The sequence below is a fragment of the Danio rerio genome, chromosome 13 (genome assembly GCF_052040795.2).
Source record: "Danio rerio strain M-AB ecotype USA chromosome 13, GRCz13ab, whole genome shotgun sequence".
In the NCBI taxonomy this organism is placed as follows: Eukaryota; Metazoa; Chordata; class Actinopteri; order Cypriniformes; family Danionidae; genus Danio; species Danio rerio.
This window is the reverse complement of record NC_141033.1, coordinates 28,538,703-28,553,741: the sequence shown is the minus strand read 5'-3', so window position 1 is coordinate 28,553,741 and position 15,039 is coordinate 28,538,703. Positions and strand designations below refer to the sequence as shown.

The 15,039-nt window shown below is 37.5% G+C and overlaps 1 protein-coding gene and 1 long non-coding RNA gene across 2 annotated transcripts in view; one reads left to right on the top strand and one right to left on the bottom strand.

Moving 5' to 3' along the window:
• The window catches only part of pdlim1 (PDZ and LIM domain 1 (elfin)), a 579,513-nt gene that overhangs the window by 284,540 nt on the left and 279,934 nt on the right, over nt 1-15,039 (top strand). The gene's annotated exons all lie outside the window — the stretch shown is intronic.
• Nucleotides 5,937-7,435, bottom strand: LOC147841081 (uncharacterized). Its single transcript, XR_015506053.1, has 2 exons — nt 7,171-7,435; nt 5,937-6,814 (listed from the first exon to the last, which is right to left on the bottom strand). It is a non-coding gene; the product is annotated as an uncharacterized LOC147841081 (long non-coding RNA).

Genomic DNA, 15,039 nt, shown 5'->3' with positions numbered 1-15,039 from the left:
CCTATAGCTGCCATAGCATTATCCAAGTGGATGCTGCACACTGGTGGTGGTGAGGAGAAACCCCCTTCATGATTGTGAAGCGCTTTGGGTGTACGGCCATACACAATGAATGCTCTATATAAACTACACATTACATTACATATATTAGGGCCAATTTAGCTTATTCAATTCACCTATACCGCTTGTCTTTGGACTGTAAGGAAAACCAGAGCGTCCGGAGGAAACCCATGTGAACACGAGGAGAACATGCAATGTATTATAATACATTTAAATATCAATGTGTTTAATACTGGAACTACCAGAATTCTACAAATACTTGAATGTCCATGGTGGCCATTTTGACGTTCATATAAAGACAGTTCACATACAATTGTTATTACATCATATTTACATTTATATTTACAAAAACAAATGTTTTTTTAATTAAGCTTTGAATGTTTGTAATCATATTTTATGAAGCTATTACCCTAAATACAATATTTTTGTGATGTAGCCTATAATTGTGTACGAGTTACTCAATAAAGATCTCACTTTGTCCAGCCACAAGGAGAGTTTTTTCCACAATGAAAATGTTGTTTTATAGCTTATGTCAGAAGTGAAGTTATATTTTTGCTTTTTTCATATATTTTGGCATGCAGTTTATTTTAATGGTATACTTTAGACATTCCACTGACTGTTACTAACTTGTAACTGCATCCCATCTGACTCTCAATAGAATATTAGAAGGCATTATTAGGATATTAGAGTACTCATAGGCTTTTTGGGTTTACATCTGGTATGAACACTAAGTTTTTACAAAGGGTCAGCCCAGACACCACTATTTATACATGATATTAACATTTGTAGAGGAGCAAAGGTTTTCTTTAAGAGGAGAAATTGTCTACGGCTTTGAGACACAACAGTTTGATTCATGAAGATCTGAATCATGTCATAAATAAATAATTTTTCAAATCCCAATGAGCAATTGATTTGTAAATTGAACAGATCAATATGCATCTGTTCTTAAGTCAGCAGTTCACTGATTTAAAACATCCATTCCAATTCATTTCAGAGCGAGGCTACAGTTAACAATTCACCGATTCAAATGATCTGGTCAGAACGAGTCTTGAGTAAATGATTTAACACTACAAAAGCAATCGAACTGAATGTATTTTCAAGTACCACTGGAAGTGGTCGAAAAAAACATGTTAGAATCATTTTCGCCTACATTTAGCATTGTCCACTTAAGATGATATTGGTGACAACAAATCATAATATCAATTGTAAACAGGGCTTGCGTTGCCATAGATAATTTCAACTTACGTTACTGGAAATGAACAGACTTCAAATATAAAATTCAACATTTCCCTTTCTATAATCATGCAAACAGTAGCATCCCACATGGATCATAACTGAGTAAATGCCTTTGCATTACGCAGGCAATAAACTTAAAGAGCCCACACCATTGTGTTAGGTGTACTATTACCACACTATACCCACATCTCACAACACAGCGGCTCGGCAGGGCTCCACTAAAACTCCATCTCCATCCACTCTCCGTCAGTGAGTAGCCGTTGATTAGCGTGTGATTTGTTTACACTGACTGATGGCCTTTCACCCTGAACTGTCATTTCACACATCCACAACCTTGCGCCAATGAGCCATTTAACACCCTCCAATAAGACCACCAGCCAGCAGTCACCCCACCCTGAAAGTATCATGTTTATTGGGCTCAATAAAACTCTTTGTTCCTCAGGCTAGAGCAGATAACAGCCAGGCAATATCTCTGAGTACTAAATATTGCCGTTATGATAACAGAGATTGATCTGTGTATCATTGCAGCGCACAACAGTAATGCAATTTGAAGACTCACTCAGAGGTCATTATCACTTATATTGCAGAAACGAGAAGTTGGGGAAGCTTTGCATCTCTGCTACGACACAGAAAAAAGGTGATTTCATCAAATATTAAACTGAACATCTCTCAATATTTATGCTTTAATTCATTTGTGTAATTAAAACATTAATAATTGAATTTAATATGCGGTAAGGGAACATGTTCATGATTGATAAAGATAATTGTATGATTGTTCATTATTTTGGTCATTTTAAGTGTGCGGGATTGATGTTGTGCAACAAAGATGAAGTTCGTTTCATGGCTCCTTTCAAGAAGACCCAACTTTTAATGGGCCAACTTTCAGCAACATGAAACGTTTTGCATATTTTGAGTTTCATTTTTAATGGAGCTTTTAAGAACTTCATTAAGTGGCGAGGAATGTAAGCACAAGCATGCATTTGATGTGCTATTTTTTTACTATTATTCCTTTTTTTTTGGTGAAAAGAGCAGAACCATGCAAATCCCATTGTTGTTGGCAAAATAAAAACAAGTAAAACTGGCCTGTGTAGTTGCTAGTCAGGCTGAAGTCCTTTCAAGCACAGTTGTTTCAATTATCTTCAAAGCCGAGTAGAGCTGAAACCTTTGTTTTTTGCGCACCACAACGGCGGCTTGAACCTGACCCTGTTTCTTCAAGCTTGTTGAGGATTACATGTTCCTTTAGTACTGTTTGATAGTAAGAGCACTTTTTTCTCATTTATAATTCATTCCCCCCTAATTTATTATTCATTTGATCTAAAATTTCATTAATTTTCTAAAATGTTCCAATTGGGTTTTTCTAGCTCAGGCAAGAATTTCTTTGTCCCTTTTTATAGATGGTTATTATTCTTTAATGTCTCGTGTTGTAGAGGTTATCGTCTTCTAGGGGCAAACAGCATTTTTAAAAGTTTTAATCAGCCTTTAATGAAAAGGGTCAGAGTCAGATTGGTTAGATTATGTCTGTCTCTCTCTCTCTTTTCTCGATTTCTTTCGCTATTGTTCAGTCACTTTTCTTTTCATGGTCCCCTAGTTGCTCTTTCTTTCTTTGAAATGAAACGGCTGCACTAATTACAAACTGCAGCACATGGCTGGTCAAACTGGACCAGAAGTGCCTGTATAAGAAGCGGATATGTGCATTATATGCTCATTTAGAAGGCGATATGCGGTATGAAGTTGTGCAAGTCTATAGCTCATTATAATGTTCCACATATACTCATCTCTAGAGACTTTCTTATAATGTTAATGCCTTCTCACTCACTTCTGATATTTTTTGCACTAGGCTGGATATACTTGTCTTCACCTACCCCATTTATAATTCCCATTTTTCATTTTAATAAGTAATATTACAGCATTGACTTCAACTTCAGCCTTGGGCTTAATGTATTTTAAAAGAACACTTTAATAACTGACACAATTAACCCTGTAAAGTCATAGCTGGTCATTTCAGAGTGGACTAAATGCATGTCAGGCTATCCACCCTCACAGGTTTAGGTATTCCAGAATTTCCAAAGCAAACATTTTAGCACATGTAAATGGCTTTCAGTTTTAAATTAAAAAAGCTAATTTTCCATAATGCAAATAGCTTTTCAAGTAGTGTGTAAATATCTCTACGCTAGAGAGTTGTATGTCAAATATAGTTAACTTATAAGTTAAATCATTCTTATGATGACAATGCTGAATTTTTAGAAGCCATTACTCTGGTCTTCAATAAATAAACAATGTCTAATGTGCTGATTTGGTGCTCCATTATAACATATTTTACTTAATTATAAAAATTGGGTCTTCTTATTTTCATCTTTTCAAAATAATTTTTGAGCATAAAGTCTTGTGAACAACATGATACTGTACCTTTTTTTTTTTATTTTATTTTATAGAGTCTTGTTGAAAGTTGAATGAAATATTTGAAAAAATAGAATCTTATTTGGTCAAATTAATACTTTAATAAATAAATGTATAAAAACGCTTTAAAAGTAATATATATATATATATATATATATATATATATACACTACCTGACAAAAGTCTTGTCATCGATCCCAGTTCTAAGACCAACAAATAATAACTTGACTTCTAGTGGCAGAAAGTAGATTTTTCTAATGCATCATCTGTTGAACTGCATCCCAATCATCACGAATACTACAGAAGACCTACTGGAACCTGCATGGACCCAAGATTCTCACAAAAATCTGTCAAGTTTGGTCAAGGAAAAATCATGGTGGAAGATCTGCAGACTGGATGGCAACATTAACAGCCTGAGGTATCAAGACATTTGTGCTGCTCATTACATTACAAAACACAGGAGATGGTAAATTTTTCAGCAGGATAACTCTCCTTATACTTCAGCCAGTTCCTGAAAGCAAAGAAGGTCAAGATGCTCCAGGATTGGCCAGCACAATCACCAGACATGAACATTATTCAGCATGCCTAGGGTAAGATGAAGGAGGAGACACTGAAGATGAATCCAAAGAATCTTGATAGAGTCCTTCAAGAACGCTTTCTTTGCCATTACTTTATTCATAAGTTATTTGAGTCATTGCAGAAATATATGGATGCAGCCGTCCAAGCTCATGGGAGTCATACACAATGTTAAGTCTTCTTCCATTGCACCATAACTTTATGTTCTATCTGTCCTAAATAAATAATTAAACAACAAGGCACGATCATATTTTATTTTGGTAAAATAAGCAGAATCTAGAGGCCTTTGCCTTTCATATAATCCACTTCTGATACCAAATGATCAACTAGAAGTCAAGTTATTTTTTGTTTTACCTAAAACTTGGATAGGTGACAAGACTTTTGTCAGGTAGTGTAAATGTGTAAATATGTAAATATATATTGTGTCTGTGTGTGTGTTCATGTGTATACAGTATGTGTGTACATGTATGTTCTTTAGAGATGCACAGATGTATTGGCTATCAATATTTATTGGCCTGTTTTGATCAATTTAAAGCCACTGGCATATCGGCAATAGCATGGAAAATTCTGATTGATTTTCTTTCTCTAAAATAATTAACTGAAAACTGTGCAAAATAATTTGTCAGACACAGCTGTTTTTTTAATAATATTACTTTTTGCTTCTATTAAAAAGATGGCCAGTTGAATGGTAAATGGATGTAGTTTATGTTTACTGAAAATAATTGTATGCAGCTATAAAACTAATACTGTATACTAATTAGCCAGTACAATTATCAGTATTGGTATCGGAATCTGCCAACCAACCAATCAACCAGCTGTATGTTAAAGTCAGTATCAGGCAAAAAGTCACAGTGTTCTCCATTCAGAGTGCTCACCACACATATTCCACCCTTCAGAGTGAAAAGGAGAGCTATTTTCATATATATTTTGGCCTTAGTCTATGTGTCAGCACTGTACTTGGCAGCCCCCAGTGTGTCCCGTTTCCGCGGACGAAGGCCATATTCGCTAATCGCCCAATAAAGATTAATCTCCCTCTCTCACCTCTCTCCTGTAATGTTGTCACAGCCACTGAGCTAAAATTTTAATAGGTTTTTTAGCATAGCTCCATATTCCTTTCAGCGTGGGTCACTAATGACCAGCTGTGAGTGCAGAGCGCTGACCCCCCCTGAGCAGACTGGGCTGCCTGGCCTCATTCTCAATATGCCGGCCCTCCAATTATCCTTAGCATGCCCCCCGGCACAGGCCAGCGGCCCCTCCACCGACACTGCCAGCCAACTCCACTGCCACATGCTGCAGTAGAGAAATCTGCATCTGATAAGAATGTGTGTTCATTTTACTTCACATTCTGTGTGTCTGCAGCCTCCCTGCCTGTGCGGAACAATGCACAGCTGTGGACTCTACGACATATAGCTGTTACCCCCATCATTACATATTGAACATGTATGGTCTGCCTTGTGTACGTCTCCATGTGCATGCATAATAAATGCAAATGCCATGTTAAACAAAAGTGGATTTAATCACTTTTGTAGTATAATATGTATAGCTGCATATTGTAACCCTCGGTAGACAAATGTATTATAAGATTTAATCAATGGACCAGATGCTCAGAAGTCTAAATTCCTCCAAAGAGAGAGAAGATACAACAACAGTGAAGGACTCGGACACAGAGGTAAGAATATTAAAAGATTGTATTGTAAAATGTTCACAGAAATATATATAAAAATAAATAAAAATAAATAAAACAAATTCTAGATTTTTTCACACTTATCTAATGACCTCAATCTTATTTACACTCTCTAATAACACTTCTCTTTCTTCACAGGCTATATCACTAATAAGGTAAGTTAATATTGTTATTTTTCTGTTTTTCTATTGTTAAGGCTAATATTATATTTTGGTTACTATTATAACAATAATATAATATTAATATGCTAATAACAGTACTATATTAAAGGTTTGCAAGTGTAAGTTAATAATACAATATTAAAATTGTATTATTATTTAACAAATAATCAAGATTTCCCTTCTTAAATCAGTTAACCTCTCTCTATAAAGATTCAAAAATTTCAACGAATGAACACTCTAAAGGAACAATGTACAAATAAAATAAAAATGAAAATAAAACATTCACTTAAAACATTTCAAAATGTTCCAAAAGTCCAGTAAAGGTGATAAACTTTCAAAGAGATTCTTTTGCAAAACAACTAGGTTGCAAATTCAGTTCCAGAGATCCAGGATGTTGCACTTGTGAGTGTGTTGTAAATTTACACTCCTACCATGACGCTGAATAGGTTTTACTTTGTATCTTTTCAACAGGTGTATCCAAAGAATCCACTCAATGGGAGGCTCGCCAGTCCAACTCCACAATTAGACACGCACCGATGGAAGTTGAGACAATCCAAATCCAGAAAAGAGTTCAAACTTCAATTAATTCGAATCCAGAGCAGATCACATCCAGCAACTGACGTCAATAGAACATCTCACCGATGAAAAATCAGAAGAAGATGCACAAACGAACAAAACCAAGGAAAAGAAAAAAAAACCTGGCCTTGAAAACACAAGGCCAAAGAAACCATTAGCATTTTACAGTGTATGCATTATCTCAGCTAAACACATTTCTAAATAAACAGCAACAGTAAATAACCATGTATATGCTTCTCTCTGCTGAATTTCTGTGTTTTTCCTATTTCTCTCTCCTATTTGGCATTTTCTTTTTACAAATGACAGCATTTTACTTAAACTTTTCTCACTTAAACTTTACACAATCACTTGTATAATACTCTGTATAATACTTTGAGTTTTTACTAGACCAAACAAATGGTTAATTAATGAAACACATTTTTCAACACTAGTTTAAATCATGTTATAATGAAAACAATAATAATAATAAAAACATGAACTCACCAAGGAAATCATTCAAAATCAAAGCGAAAAAAATAGGAAAACTCCAGGTGGCAATCGTGTGCAGATTTCACTCTCAGAAACAAATCTTGTTTTTTTCTTCTCTCAATCCGTCATTAAAAATATATTATTGAAATAATGTCAGCATCTTATTAATGGTCAATTTTCACAGTTAATACGCATTAAAACATTAAAAGATGTAAATCTAATAGTTATATTACTGTTATTAATATAACAACTTACATCTCTGCTTTCCCTTGCGAACACTGAATCACCATAGCAACGGTAAACACAAGCTAACAGACAAGCGAGATTTGTTATTGTTTGGAAAGCTGATCTGCTGCTATAGTGTAAGGCACGATGATGTCATTCTAAAGCGCTATTCCCTTGAATGCTGTATAATACTCTATTATAAATTATTTATATAAGTAAATAATTTTAATGTATATTATTTAATCGAGTATTCTGCCAATGTTTTTTTTTCTCATATTTCTATTTGCTCTATTGCTGTATACTACCCACTAGTAACCTGGGTTACACATTCCCCCCCTGAATTCAGGCACGTCCTCGGGCATGTACGGGGTTGGGTTGTCACTGCAATTGGAAAAGGGTCTGGCACAACAAAGGGCTGATCTCTAGTGAGTATGGGTTCTTCTAACGATGTGGTAAAGGCTGAACTCAGACCTTGTAGTAAGGACTGAATGACTAGTGTCAAGGGATTTCCTAGTTTATGATATTCAAGCTTATTAGGTGGTCTACATTGCCTTTTTGAGCGTCTAGGGCCACTGGTATCTAGGTTTTCATCCACTATTGGCTGGTTACTTGAAACATTTTTGACATGTGGATTTTGATCATTAGAATGGGATACATCAACAGGATCTAATTCAAGCGCCCTTCTATGGATCTGTCCTTCAACACTATTTCCACTTCTTTCAGGTTCAAATTCTTTGGGGTCAATATCAGCAGGGTTCAGCACAGGTAAGAAATTCTCATTGACATCATCTCTTTGATTTTCTGTTAAGTCTTCTTCTAGTCTGGAATCAGGTAAGGTTTCTTTTTCAGGGTTCACCACGACAGGGAGTGGTTCAATGGGCTTTATGCCAGGTAAGTTCCTTACAAGCACTGGACTTTGTGATGAAGGTAACACAGTCGTTGTAATGGATTCCAACTGGCGTCCTGCATTTCTAATATATAGAGAGTCATCCTCAGATTCTGACTGATCACTCATTTGATGTTCTTTGGGAGCAATTTCTAGAGCAGAGCTAGACCTAGTTCTGGGCTTACGTTGAACATTTGGAGGACTCATTTCTTCAATTTCATTTTCAGACAAATATCCACAAGGTCGAAGTAAGTCTCTGTGTAAAGTTCGAACTGGACCGGTCTTTCCGTCAGGCTGGACTACATATACTGGGAGATCTCCAGCTTTACGGATAACTACATAGACATCTGATTCCCATTTGTCTGCCAGTTTGTTCTTGCCTCTTAGCCTCAAATTTCGCACAAGGACTTTATCTCCCACGTCAAGAGTAGAAACAACCACATGTTTGTCAAATCTGCGCTTGTTACGTTGGGCTACTTTTGCAGAGTTTTTGATGGCAATTTCATAGCTCTCTCTTAAACCTTCTTTCAGATCTTTTACATACTGAGAGTGGGATTTGGTAGAACGATCCACATGTAACCCAAAGGCTAAGTCGACTGGCAGCCTGGGCTGTCTACCAAACATAAGTTCATAGGGAGTGTATCCTGTTACATCATTTCGAGTGCAATTGTAGGCATGCACCAAAGGCTTGACAAACTCCTTCCAGCATGACTTCTTTTTGTTTTCAAGAGTACCCAACATTTGGAGAAGGGTCCTATTGAATCTCTCCACTGGATTTCCTCTTGGGTGGTAAGGAGTAGTTCTCACTTTGTGTATACCTGCGACGAGACATAGCTCTTTGATGAGGCTTGACTCAAAATCTCGTCCTTGATCACTGTGCAGTCTTTCCGGAAATCCATAATGTACTAGAAAGTTTTCCCATAAACATCTAGCCACAGTCTGTGCCTTCTGGTTTCTGGTAGGCACAGCCACCGCATATTTGGTGAAGTGATCTGTAATAACTAATATATCTTTGGTGTTACTCTGATCTGGCTCTAAAGACAAGAAGTCCATACAGACCAACTCCAATGGTCTGGTAGTCTTGATGTTCATCATTTCAGCTGCTTTTTCAGGAAACGCTTTTCTACGTACACATCTCTCACATGTCTTAATTTTCTCTTCCACAGATGATGACATTTTTGGCCAAAAGAATCTGGTTCTGACAAGGTCAAGTGTCCTCTCCATGCCCATGTGTCCCATATCATTATGGAGACTCTTCAACACTGTTCCACGTAAAGCTACAGGTAAAGCTAATTGATAGTGAGTGCTTTCCTGATCTTGCTTCTTCCTATAAAGCAATCCATCCCTTAATTCTAATCTGTTCCATTCCCTTATCCACAGAGTAACAGCAAGCGACTGGTCTTTTGAACTAGAAGGTTTTTCATTCCGCTGTAAACAATCGATAATGAATTTGAGATCAGGATCCATTCTCTGCTGTCTCTTTAACTCTTCGTTGGACAGGTAAGGAATGACTGGAAGACCATGCTCATTTTCTTGTTCAAACTCATTTGGTAATACATCTGCATGCAGGGCTAAGGACTCAACAAGGGCAATGGAAGGGTTGGAAAATTTGCATTTATGTGAGGAATTTCCAATCTGATGTCGATCACAGATGGCTTTTATGGCCTCTGGGAGGATAAGAGAATCTTCAACTCCAAATTCATCTAAATGATGAAGGGTAAACTGTTTAATTCTCTCTCTCTCTTTCTGGGATGCAGGGTCATCTAAAAGCTCACCATGTGGTCGTCTTGAAAGGCCATCTGCATCACAGTTTTGACTTCCAGCCCTATACTGGAGCTTGAAATTGTAAGTGGACAGACTTGACAACCAGCGATAACTGGTAGCATCAAGCTTTGCAGATGTCAGAATGTAAGTTAAAGGGTTGCTATCAGTTACGACCAAAAATTCTGTTCCATACAAATAGTCACTGAATTTAGATGTGACTGCCCATTTAAGAGCTAGAAATTCTAGCTTGTGAGCTGGATACCGGGTTTCACTTCTTGTCAACCCTCTGCTTGCAAAAGCAATGACCCGCATTTGTCCCTCTTGTTTCTGGTATAAGGCTGCCCCGAGCCCAGTGGTACTGGCGTCAGTATGCAGAACATAAGGAAGCTTTGGGTCTGCAAATCCCAGAACAGGTGCAGAGGTGAGTTTCTCAATAATCATGTTAAAGGCCTGTTGACAGGGCTGATTCCATCTGTCTCCGAATTCCTTTTTGGGGTCCAGATATTGCTTATTCTTGTTCTCTTGTAGGTGACGTTTTTGAAGAGGTGGATACCCTACTGTGAGGTCATTAAGGGGTTTGATTATCTTGGAATAATCCTGAATGAACCTCCTATAGTATCCAGAAAATCCCAGAAAAGATCTTAATTCTTTGAGATTTCTTGGTCTTGGCCAGGTTTTTAGGGCCTCGATTTTCACTGGATCAGTCTCCACTCCATTTTCTGATACAATATGACCAAGGTATCGAACAGAAGTTAGGAAAAACTTGCACTTTTCAGGCGATAGCTTCAGTCCATATTCTTTGAGCCTTTTCAAAACGTGCATCAGCCTTGATTCATGCTCTTCTAAACTTTCAGAGAAAATGATCAGATCATCGATGAAGACCAACACCTCTTTCCTATTCAAGTCACCCATGCATCTTTCCATCAGCCTTTGAAACGTACTTGGGGCATTGGTAATGCCTTGGGGCATCCTATTGAACTCCCAGAACCCCAAGGGACACACAAAGGCAGTTTTACTTTTGTCAGCTTCCTCCATCTCAATCTGATAATATCCTGATTTTAAGTCAAGGACAGAGAACCATTTCGAACCAGTTAATGCTGAAAAGACCTCTTCCAGATTTGGCAGGGCATAGGCATCTTTAATGGTTTGTGAGTTCAGCTTTCTGAAGTCAATGCAAAGACGTACAGAATTGTCTTTCTTTCTTACAACTACTATGGGGGAGGCAAAAGGGGATTCTGACTCTCGAATAATTCCAGCTGCTAACAAGTCTTGCAAATGTTTTCGTACTGCATCAATGTCCTGAGGATGTATGGGTCGAGGTCTGTGTTTGAAAGGAGTCTCATCATTAAGCTTTATTCGGTGAGTGACTTTGTTTGTATGTCCATAATCTAAGTCATGCAAGGCGAAGACTTCAGGCATGGAATTTAATTGATCCGTTATTCGTTTCTTCCATTCAGGTGTCAATGGGGAATTTTCAAAGTCAAATTTGAGATTGGAACAAGCAGAAAGTTCTTTATTGACAGTGCTGGAATTTACTGGCCCACCCTTTATTACTTCTTGGACTGCCCGCAATTCAGCAATTATAGTTCTGGGATAGATGGTAATGTCGGTCTGAGTTTCATTCCGTAACACAACTGGTAACTGTTGATGTTTTTTGGTGGGTAAGGAATGCAAACAGCTGGCAACTAGCAAACCACCGGGTAAAGCGGGTGAAGTTGGTGACTCTAGAGCTACACATTTCCCTACATGAGGACAATTAACTAGAACATGTCCATCAAGAACCACTGTACATCCTGCAGGTACTACCTCTGGAACATGTCCCTTGAATTTGATACAGCCCACTACATCAGCACTCGCTTGTTTGTATCTTGCTTCTAAAACTTTTTGCACTGCACGGTAACCATGGAAGTTAGATTGAGGACAGGAAACAGATTGTTGGACATAGTTACTGTAAAGAGCATCTAATGAATTTGTGCCAATTAGAACTTGGGGAGTGTTCATCAAATCTGGGACTACCAGGGCTAAAGTGGGCACTTCTGTCTCTGTTCCAAGGAACTCTCTGGGAAACTTAAGAGTCAATTCCACATATCCAAGATAAGGCACTGTTTGACCATTTGCCCCTTCCACTTCCAGCAAGTTATCCAATGATTTAAGTGGACAATTTGATAAATTCTCTTGATAAAATGACCAGGGAACAGTAGTTACTTGGGACCCTGTGTCCAGAAGGCAGGAAACTCTTTTATTACCAACAGTTATTTGGGCAGTACACTTCACTCCCACTAATCCTCTTGGTAAATTTCTCAAAGGGGGTGCGTCACACGCATTTTGGTTGAACAATTGTTTACGTTTCTCAGGGCAATTATTATTTCTCTTAGTCTCTGTATGCCCCTCTACAGAGACCGTCCTCAGTTTAAAGGATTCATGATTGCTACTTGTTGGGTATCCCACTGGGCTTGTCGCTCCCTTAACTTGCGTTTTTTCTCAGCAACTTTAGTAGGGTCAGGAGCATTACTACAGCTGCTGGCAAGATGACCATCTTCCGCACATCTAAAACAATACCCTGGACGAGGTCTACTTTCAGGTAGTTTACTAGCTCTGTAACAATCTGTTGCTCTAGGTTCAGGCAGCAAGTTTCTGGTGCGGTTTCTATTCATATCAGGGGCAGTCAGTTGAACCTTTAAATCAGCAATCTGTCTCTTTAAGTCAGCAATTTCAGTTGCTTCTACATCACTTTTAATTTTTGGAGTGGCTGTAGTTTGCATGGCTGTAATCTGTGCTTGTAACTCAGTGACAACATTTCTCAGCTCACTCACTTCATCTGGTTTTGCATTTTTTTTCTTTTCTTTCTGGCTTGAATGGTTTTGCAGTGCAACAACTTGAGTTTGAAGTTCACACACTTGCTTTGCGAGAGATGTATCAGTTTGATCATCCTGCGTTTCACATTGGTGGGCAGATATCTGGTGAGCTGACAGTCTGGATTTCGAGGGGGCAGGATAGTGTTTATTTAACCCCAAATGTTTTCTCATTCTTTCTTCTTTAGAGGCATTTTTATCTTCTTCTGTACGGATGAGAACTACTAATTCTGCAAATGAAGGAGGAGTGGCTTTTCTCCTTTCTAATTGAAGGTTAGCAATGAGGGAACTGTCCCAACAGCCGCGACAAAACTGCTTTAGAAGATATCGGTTTCTCTCTTCTTCAAATATCCCACCTCGTCGAATAGCTGTGCTTAAGAGAACTTGTAATCTGTGCAGGTAAGTTGAAGGCTTCTCACCATTGTTTTGGAAGCTATTCATAAATCTGGCTAATAACTCATCTCCATCTTCTACAGAGCCATATACAGACTCCAGCAATTCTAGATATACTGCAGGTAAACTGTTAGGGGAGACATGTTTAACAATATCTGCAGCGGGGGGAAGCAGACTGTCTATGATTTTTCTAGCTCGATTTAAGTCAGATATAGAAGGATCTGTCAGTAGGAGATCAACACTGGCACGCCAAGTGTCAAAATCTGGCTCATTAACAGGTCTAGGAATTTTTCCAGAGAAAGATCGGAGGCGAAAAGAGGTATAGTGCATATGAGCTGTGTCATTTGTGCGGACAATGTGCTCAACTACTACCTTTTGCACGCTAGGAGGATCAATTATGTCCATGGTAAGTGCTGGATGGGATGACACTGTTACTGTGGGTTTAGTACTTCTATGGTTAAGGCTTTCCTTGGACAGGTTTTTTGAATTTGTTGATTCAACTTCATGAAATGGTGAAATTCTAGATGAAGGAAAAGCTGTTTGTTCAGTAATCACACTTTGTGATATGACTGGGGACAGCAGTCTATTTGGTGAACTGACTGTGCTACGATCAAGTATTTGAGAACGTGCTGCATTTGGAAATTCAAGATTTTTATCCAAAACAGGTAGTGATTCAGCATGAGAAGGGCCAAATTTCATCTTCAGTAACTCTGTTTGGAGTACCTCCTCAATCGATTTCCCACTAAAACTAGCAATGTTTTGCAATTCCTCCAGATATCCATTAGTAGCACTATAACTAGCAATATGGGAATAAACGCAACTTAAAGCACGTACCATGAAAGTGGTACTTGGGTTTGACATACTAACTACAGTTAAAGGCAAAAGAGGCATCAATGTTTTCATCGCGGAGTTATGTGTAAACTCTATGATAGCATGTCGATGAAACTCACAGTCAGGGTCATCAATTAGAAGATGTCGGTTAATACTACCATATCTTAAAAGCCATGACTCTAAATCTGAGTCTGTCTCAGTCAGTGTCATTCCACCCACAATCACTGTTTTTGAGATATTTACATTCTCTTTTTCTATAATATCCATGACGTTAAAGTTCTCTCCGATTTGTAATATTTATAGTGAACTCGAATACTGTAATTAGACACTGTTGTTGCAATCTCTCTCCTGGCTGGCTCTCGCCACTTTTTGGTATGTAACCCTCGGTAGACAAATGTATTATAAGATTTAATCAATGGACCAGATGCTCAGAAGTCTAAATTCCTCCAAAGAGAGAGAAGATACAACAACAGTGAAGGACTCGGACACAGAGGTAAGAATATTAAAAGATTGTATTGTAAAATGTTCACAGAAATATATATAAAAATAAATAAAAATAAATAAAACAAATTCTAGATTTTTTCACACTTATCTAATGACCTCAATCTTATTTACACTCTCTAATAACACTTCTCTTTCTTCACAGGCTATATCACTAATAAGGTAAGTTAATATTGTTATTTTTCTGTTTTTCTATTGTTAAGGCTAATATTATATTTTGGTTACTATTATAACAATAATATAATATTAATATGCTAATAACAGTACTATATTAAAGGTTTGCAAGTGTAAGTTAATAATACAATATTAAAATTGTATTATTATTTAACAAATAATCAAGATTTCCCTTCTTAAATCAGTTAACCTCTCTCTATAAAGATTCAAAAATTTCAACGAATGAACACTCTAAAGGAACAATGTACAAATAAAATA